Source organism: Microcebus murinus, chromosome 17 (genome assembly GCF_040939455.1).
Source record: "Microcebus murinus isolate Inina chromosome 17, M.murinus_Inina_mat1.0, whole genome shotgun sequence".
Lineage (NCBI taxonomy): Eukaryota > Metazoa > Chordata > Mammalia > Primates > Cheirogaleidae > Microcebus > Microcebus murinus.
This window is the reverse complement of record NC_134120.1, coordinates 17,880,608-17,888,747: the sequence shown is the minus strand read 5'-3', so window position 1 is coordinate 17,888,747 and position 8,140 is coordinate 17,880,608.

Genomic DNA, 8,140 nt, shown 5'->3' with positions numbered 1-8,140 from the left:
TAATTGTTGGATAAAGTAAGGGGCTCAAGTTCACCTTTTTCCTAAAAAAAATTTAACTGGTGAAAAAAAAAAAAAAAAAAGAAAGCAATCATTTAAAGTGTCTGAAAATTGTCCTAAGGGCAGATACATTCATTTAAGAAAATCTACTGAATCTCAATAAAAGCTGTGAGAGTCTGTGGCATTTGAGCTATGATCCAGTCCATTACCTCCACCCTTGGCTCCATGTTACAGAAGCTCTGCCCTAGGCATAAACATCCAAGAAGTCAGGGGCTCCTTCTCCCTCCAGTCTCCAAGTCTGGGCTATGGTTTCATTGAGGAAAGGACAGGCTGTAGGCATTTCTCATCCCCTGCCCTCCCAGCCTCATGTTGTAAATGCTCTATTCCAAGCAGGCACACACAAGAGAATTAGCTTTCTTGATTTCAAAACTTACTACAATGCTATAGTAATCAAGACAGTATGGTACTGCATAAGAACAGATATATAGATCAATGCAATAGGAACTGAGAGTTCAGAAATAAGTCCTTCATTTCTGGTGAATTGTTTTTGACATGGTGCCAAGACAATTCAATGGGGAAAGAATGTTTTTTTTCATCAAATGGTGCTGAAATAACTGGATATTCACTTGCAAAAAAATGAAGTTGGACCCTAACTCACATTGTACACAAAAATCAGTTCCTAATGGATTATCAACCTAAATGTGACAGTTAAAACTATAAAAATCTTAGGTGACAACATAGGCATAAACCTTTGTCACCTTAATTTAGACATGACTCCAAAAGTGCCAGGAAGAAATAAATAAAGTAGATGTCACCAAAATTTTTTAAATGTGTGCTGCAAATGATATCATCAAGAAAGTAAAAATATTTACAAATCACATATGTGATAAAGGATGTGTATCCAGAATATATAAAGAATTCTTACCACTTACCAATAAGAAGACAAAAACCAGATTTAAAAATGGGCAAAGTATTTGAATAGAAATTTCTCCAAAGAAGACATACAAATAGTCAATAAGCACACTAGTATGTGCTCAGCATCATTAGTCATTGGGGAAATGCAAATCAAAATCACAATGAGATACCACCTCATACCCACTGAGATGGGTAAAATTAAAAAAGGGCTTGAATTTCTAGACCTTGGCAACACAAATAGAAATGAGCACTCTGGAATGTGGGGTTGATTTGGAGGAGCCCTTATTGGGGCAGTTTAATGTAGAGTCAGAGATTGGAAGTTAGCATAGCATAAAGCAGCCAGATGAAGAGATTCTAAACCCTCTTCCTTTGGTGCCCAGCATGTCTGAGCCAAAAGACTCCTGAGTGATCTGAAGAATACTGGATCCTGAAAGTGGTCTCAATACCAAGAGTGGCAAGCTTCCCAGTTCATGCTTGGACCTATGACTAATGGAGCTAGGACAGTACACTTTGGAATATCTGTAACAAATGGTATGCAGACCACTAACAAATCAGGAGATGTTTTGTCAGATAGAAGTAGCATTCTTGAGAGAGATACTTACATCATTGATTCTCTTTTTCAAATGTATACATTTTAAGGCTATACATTTCCCTCTAAGCATGGCTTTACCTGCATGTCATACTTTTTTTTTTTAATGTGCTCTATTCATGATCTTTCAGTTCAATTTGTAATGTGATTTCTTCTTTGACTCATCATTATTCAAAACTTTATTGCTTAATTTCTAAAAATTTTAGGAATTTTCTAGTTAGTATTCGATTTTTTATATTTAGCTTAATTCTACTGTGGCCATAGAAAACATACTGTTTAAGGTTAATATTATGAAATTTATTGAAATTTGCTTTTATCACCCAGCATTTGGTGAATTTTGGTGGTTACTATATGTGTTCTTGAAAAGAAGATCTATTCTGTAGTCATTTGTTTTATTGTTCTGTATATGCCTAATAGATCAAATTTGTTTATCTTGTGGTTTTTATCTTCTACATGCTTACTCATCATCTTGTCTGCTTGTTTTGTGTTACTGAAAAAGATATGCTATAATCTGCCACTATATGTATGGATTAGCCCATTTCTATTTTAAGATTCAATCCTATTGCAGGGATGTGAAAATGTAAAAAATTTGTGGCTTAGAATCAATGAAATATTGGAAAATATTATGTATTTGGACATATGAATAGTGTGCAGACTTAATGCCCAATGGGGTGATAAAGCAATTTATGTACATGTTGGCCAATGGCAGGAGTGGGAAGATGCCAGGATGTCCAGGGTAGAGTTTGTGTTTTCTTTTGGGGGGGAGAGGGGCAGTATAGGGACACCACAGAAAGAAACCTGAAGTTTTCTTTAAAGTATCTTTTGAGGCACATTCAAATCCTAACAAGCTTGTTCACTGCTTCCTTGACTGAGGGCCTGACCCTCAAATCTTTTACTAGGAGAAGAAACCTCAACCTGGGGTTCCAGGGACATCTCAATGTACTTGTGTCAGGGGGCCTTAAAAACATATGCAAAATTGTGTCTTCATATTTATGTATATATAATATATGGGCATTTTTCTGGAGAGAAGCTTCATCCTCTCACCAGATTATCAGAAGGGTCTGTCTTAAAGAAGCCAGTAAAGACCACTGCTGTGGAAGCAGTGAAAGTCCTCAGACAGAATACATTCAAACACAAATGAGAGAAGGACATAGAAGGTCACAAAAAAAGCACGAAAATCCAACAGCCATTCTCTGGTGCCCTGGGATAGCCCCTTTACCCAAGCCAGTCCAATGCTTCTAGATGTCTTTAGATAAGTACTTTAGGAGCTCAAGTAAAAAGAAGCAAGAATATCAACAATCTCATTCTGTCCTCTACTGAGGCATCAACTTCCTACTGTTTTAAAAAATGACTATGATGAGTAATACATCTTTACATTTCTACTGCCTCATTGGCTCTTTACCAAATCTATCTGCCCTCCCTGCCCTTGGTTCTTTTATGAGGACAAGGTGAATGACATAGGATGTAGGGCCATCACTTGAAAGAGATCGTCTCCTCTTCTGAGGGGCTTGTGAGTGCAGTCCCCATGTGCCGTGGTGTATGCATTGCATACAGCAGGTGCTCTGCAGCTTACGAGCAGCGTAAGAGTCCTGTGATCCCAGAGTGGTTTTTGATCCTGGATACATTTCTGCTGTGGCAACAGTCCTAAAGACATGGCTTAAGGCTAATCCTGGGCTGTGATCTCATACTTTTTTCGACGTTTTATTTATAAACATTTCAAGATGACAGTTGATGACAGGGTCATGCACAGGAGGAAGACTGTTGTGCAAGGAGACTCAGAAACAGGAAGAACTAATTAAAGTTCAGTGACCTTTCCCAGGTGTATGCTTTCTGGACCTCAGGCATCAAAAGCTGGATTAGTTGATTCCTTTCCCCAAAGAAATCAAGGAAAAATAAATGTGCCAAAGAGGTCTACAAGGCTCGCTGGAAGCAGACAAAAAGACAAACTTTCTCGATAGGGTCATGTAGAAATCCAATCCAAAAAAAAAAAAACTAACAACAAAAGGGCACCTTTTAATCCAACTAATGTGAAAAATTATACAGCTTTCTCGATATTATTTATTTTATAAATTTGAGGTACATATTTTTAAATGTCTCAATTTCAACCCAGTTTTGAGTTACTTTTTTCCAGTTAAATAATTAATTTCTGAACTTTGTATTTTATGTAACAGCCTAATAGAAATTCTCAATTTTATTATCTGATCATATCTTAACCAACAGCCTACAGTTTAACTGTTATGCAGTGACCCTACAGATCCTAGAGATAGTGTGTTATCTATAGATAATACATTACATTTTTTGTTATCTTAAAAATAAGCAAACAAGGCCCGGGTGCGGTGGCTCACGCCTGTAATCCTAGCACTTTGGGAGGCTGAGGTGGGCGGATTGCTTATCGTCAGGAGTTTGAAACCAGCTTGAGTAAGAGCGAGACCCTGTCTCTACTATAAATAGAAAGAAATTAATTGGCCAACTAATATATATAGAAAAAATTAGCCGGGCATGGTGGCACATGCCTGTAGTCCCAGCTACTCAGGAGGCTGAGGCAGGAGGATCACTTGAGCCCAGGAGTTTGAGGTTGCCGTCAGCTAGGCTGACACCATAGCACTCACTCTAGCCTGGTCAACAAAGTGAGACTCTGTCTCAAAAAAAAAAAAAAAAAAAGTAGGCTAACAAAATGTTAAAAAGGAAAAGGAAACTGTCACACATAATCTTTTTTTTATATCTTTTTAAAAATAAAACCCATATTTTATATAGTTGCCATCATACAATAATTATAATTGTATCTTTTTTCACTTAGCATTATATAAACAAACATTTCCTGCTGCCATAAAGTTTTACAATTATTATTCCAATAGTTCTATAATATTTTATCTAATAGAAATCTAAATGAATAATTTTTATATTATTGGACATTATTTTATAGTTTTAAAATAGACAATACTATAATGAATATTTATATAAATGCATTTAGATTATTTTTCTAACAATAAATTCCCACAAGTAGAATTACAGGATCAATTTTCTGTTACTTCTTATAAAGAGTACTTTTTTTTTATTCCAGGTGTCTATCATCTTGTACTTAGCCATGTATTTCAGGGAAAGGTGGCCCCCTTCCAAGCCCAATAGTCAGGGACAGGCAGTCATAATATTTCCATTTCCTTTGTCAGTGATTGACTTAGAAAAGAGAATGTGACTCAGTTCTGTCCAATGATAGATGAGGGCAAGTCTGATGGGGTGATTTCAGGGAATTGTTTCCTAGATTTTAAAAAGAATTTCAAGGATAAGATCATTCCTTTTTTTTCATTTCTGATTATTGGTGGGTAAGGACGTGATGCCTGGAACTATAGCAGTCATCATGTGATGATGGAAAGAACTAGTTCGCAGACACACGCCACAGAAGACAGACAGAAAGAAACTCTGCCCTTCTAACCCACTGAACCATTTACTAACCCTTATAAATTTACTAACCCTTAAACTTCTCTCTTTCTTGAATTCTTATCATGTGAAATTACAAAGTTTTATTTGTTTGTTTAAGTCAATTGAATTGTTCTTTCTACTATGTGTAACTAAAAACTTCCAAAATGATTAATCTTATTGTGCAATTAGTTTCCAAAAGGTTGTAGCAATTCTATCAGCAATGTGTTGACATATCAGTTTCATTGCTATATATACACATGCAAATATACATACACATACATATATATAAACTGATAGAATAGATATATTAATATTTAGGTTTTTCTAAATTAAATTAGGTACATTTAAAATGTTACCTCTATTATTTTTTCTGCATTTCTGTGTTCAATAACAAAGTTGTATGTCAATTGTTAGGTTTAAAGATGCAATGCTTTTACTACTACTAGGAAATACAGTTGCTTTTGATGTGCTTCCTTATGTTATGAATGGATGATATGTACCATCTATAAAGATTTGAGTAATCATATCAGAGATAGACGACAAATTGAAATAAGAGCCCATTTTATTAAAAATTTCAGGGTACTGTGACTGCTGTCCAGCTTTTGATCATTTCATTTTTTATTTGTAATAGCTATAATTTCCACATCTGCTTGTACATTCACACTAAAAAGAGAAAAAGCTCTTTTTAATTACTGCACATGTCTTGGTGAGGAGTAATTGTGTAAAAATAAAGTTTAGATTTATTTTGTTTGATAGTAACTATATTCCTGAGAGTCATTTGAATAATAATTCAAAAAATTTTTCAAACCAAAAATTTCTAGTATTTTGTATTGCAACTGCATCTATTCTATAAAGATCAGAATTTAAGATACTAACTAGAGGTAACTAATAAATAGATATTATCCAACATGATAAGTAAATGTAACAGACCTTATAATGCATGTCCTTCTAGAAAACGTTTAAAAATATAAATGGATAAAATATTTTTTGTTATTTTATGGTTTTTATTGCTTGTGATACAAAATACTTTAATGGATACTTTAATTAATTACCTATTAATTAAATACTTAAATACATTAAATACTTTAATGGATTCTTAAAGTATGCCTACAACACTTGAATAAAAGATAAATATTACAATCAACATTTTCAAACTATAAAGTATAATACAAAGCTAGAATGGGATGTGACACTGTCATGCCTGGATATAGCCATTGGAGGCCCCCTACATTGAGGAAGAGAGAATTAGTTTGCCCAATCATGCCAAAGGTGTGAACTTCTCTGCAACACTCAGGATACACTATTTCATACTTTCTGTCTTTCTCCAAATCTAGTTAACTCAGTTTGAGGCTGCACAGTCCAAATGGGCATGATTTTCTACCAGCTAAGAACATGGGGGTCTTAAATAGTACCCAAAGAGACCCACTGGCTTTCTACTTCTGAAGAGGAAAGAGCCCTGGTTCCAGGTAGCAGCTGCCATCCATTCTGCTGCTAGGTTTGGATCACATCCCATAAGATACAATCCCAAACACTATAATCCTAAATGCTGAAATCCCAAAAGATCAAAATCCAGGACTCTGAAGTTACTAACTTGAAAAATTTCAAAAAATCACAAGATAGTTGTATCCTGTGAGACCAGCTCTATGGACTATCTCCGTGCAATTGCCCATAATCTGTAACACACTTTTTCATATGTCGAATTTTCTTTTCAGTTTTTTTTCAGTATTTTAAATTGTCAGCATTATTGTTTACAATTTGCATTGCTATGTATTTCATCTTCACATCATTTTCAATACTGGAGGTATAAATTGTGTAAAGCCTTTCTTTAATGAGTTCTAATTTGTTTTATGAATATTTCTGCAAATTTGACTCCACAAAAGTGCATTATCACAAAGTAGACTTTGTGTAAGTACTGTGTGTGTAAAAGCATTGAAACTTCATCAGTGAATGAAGAGATGCCCTTTTCTATACATCTGCATTTGTGAAAGATAAAATTTCTTGAGCTCTCGGCTCTTTGGGCAATTGCATATATGATGGTGACCCATTGCAGTCTTTGATTGATCTGTTCAGAAGACTTAGGTTGTCTGTCACAGTATTTAAGATGACAGCAATGATAACGCTGGTGCACACAATTAGCAACCATTGTGATACACATTTATACATTTCCCTTTCTCACCAATGTCTTTATGAATATGGTTTATCTGTTCTTAACTGTTACACCCATGTGATGACTATGATCTGTATACCTGAGTGTTTATACTTGCAAAAATATGTATGTTATTATTTTCCATTTTATTGTGTAAAGTGGCTTCTAAAGTGTCCTGTTGTGTTTTTATAAGTTTCTTGAATAAATCCCCTTTTAAAAATGTAAATAGATATTTTTTACATTTTTTTGACTTTTTTACATTTTTGATTTTTTATTATTTTTCCCAGAATTATATTTTCAGGATTTTGATCTTGGAGGATTTCAACATCTGGGATTACTGTGTTAGGGATTATGATTGGCTTTCCTTGCTGCCACATGGAGTGGTCCTCCAAACCCGGTTCTCCCTATTGGGTCTGGCACTGCTAGTCTAGGCAGAGGTGAGGTGGCACTTTCCCCATATTTACAGGTGGGCTGGCTTGGTACCCCAAGGAAGACACTTCTGCTGAGATGTTCCTCCGTATCGTCCCCTCGGGTCAAGTGTCTCCTGCCCCACATGTCCCAGAACACTGCACTTGGTCCTTAGACATACTCTCTGCTGCGAAGCCCTGTGAGACAGCTTTCATCCAGGCATCCAGGTGCTTTTCTTTATATTTCAGAAATACAAGGGGATCGGTCCACTCCTCCCAGTTTCAGAAAGCAGACTGAATGCCCCTAAGAAGGGCCAGAACATAAAACTATAGCGAGCTGTTTACCCGCCCTGAGGATGGGAAGTTTCCAGGTCTTGGGAATGTAAAAGGCCTGTTCACCCTCCTGCATGTGGGGAGCTCCGCTGCTGCAATATACAGGAATAGTACAAGTTCCAAGCTGCACCAGGCCAGGGCTCCAGTGCAGCTCTCACTACCATAAGAAAGTAGTAGGGAGTAGAATTGTGTTTGATGTGCCTCCGTATGTTATGAATGGATGATCTACTCACAAAGATTTGCATAATCATTACATACACTATATACAATCAGCCCACACATCCGCTTATCCTAAAGCAAATTGGGCTGAAAAGAGAACTTCAGTTGTGAACATAT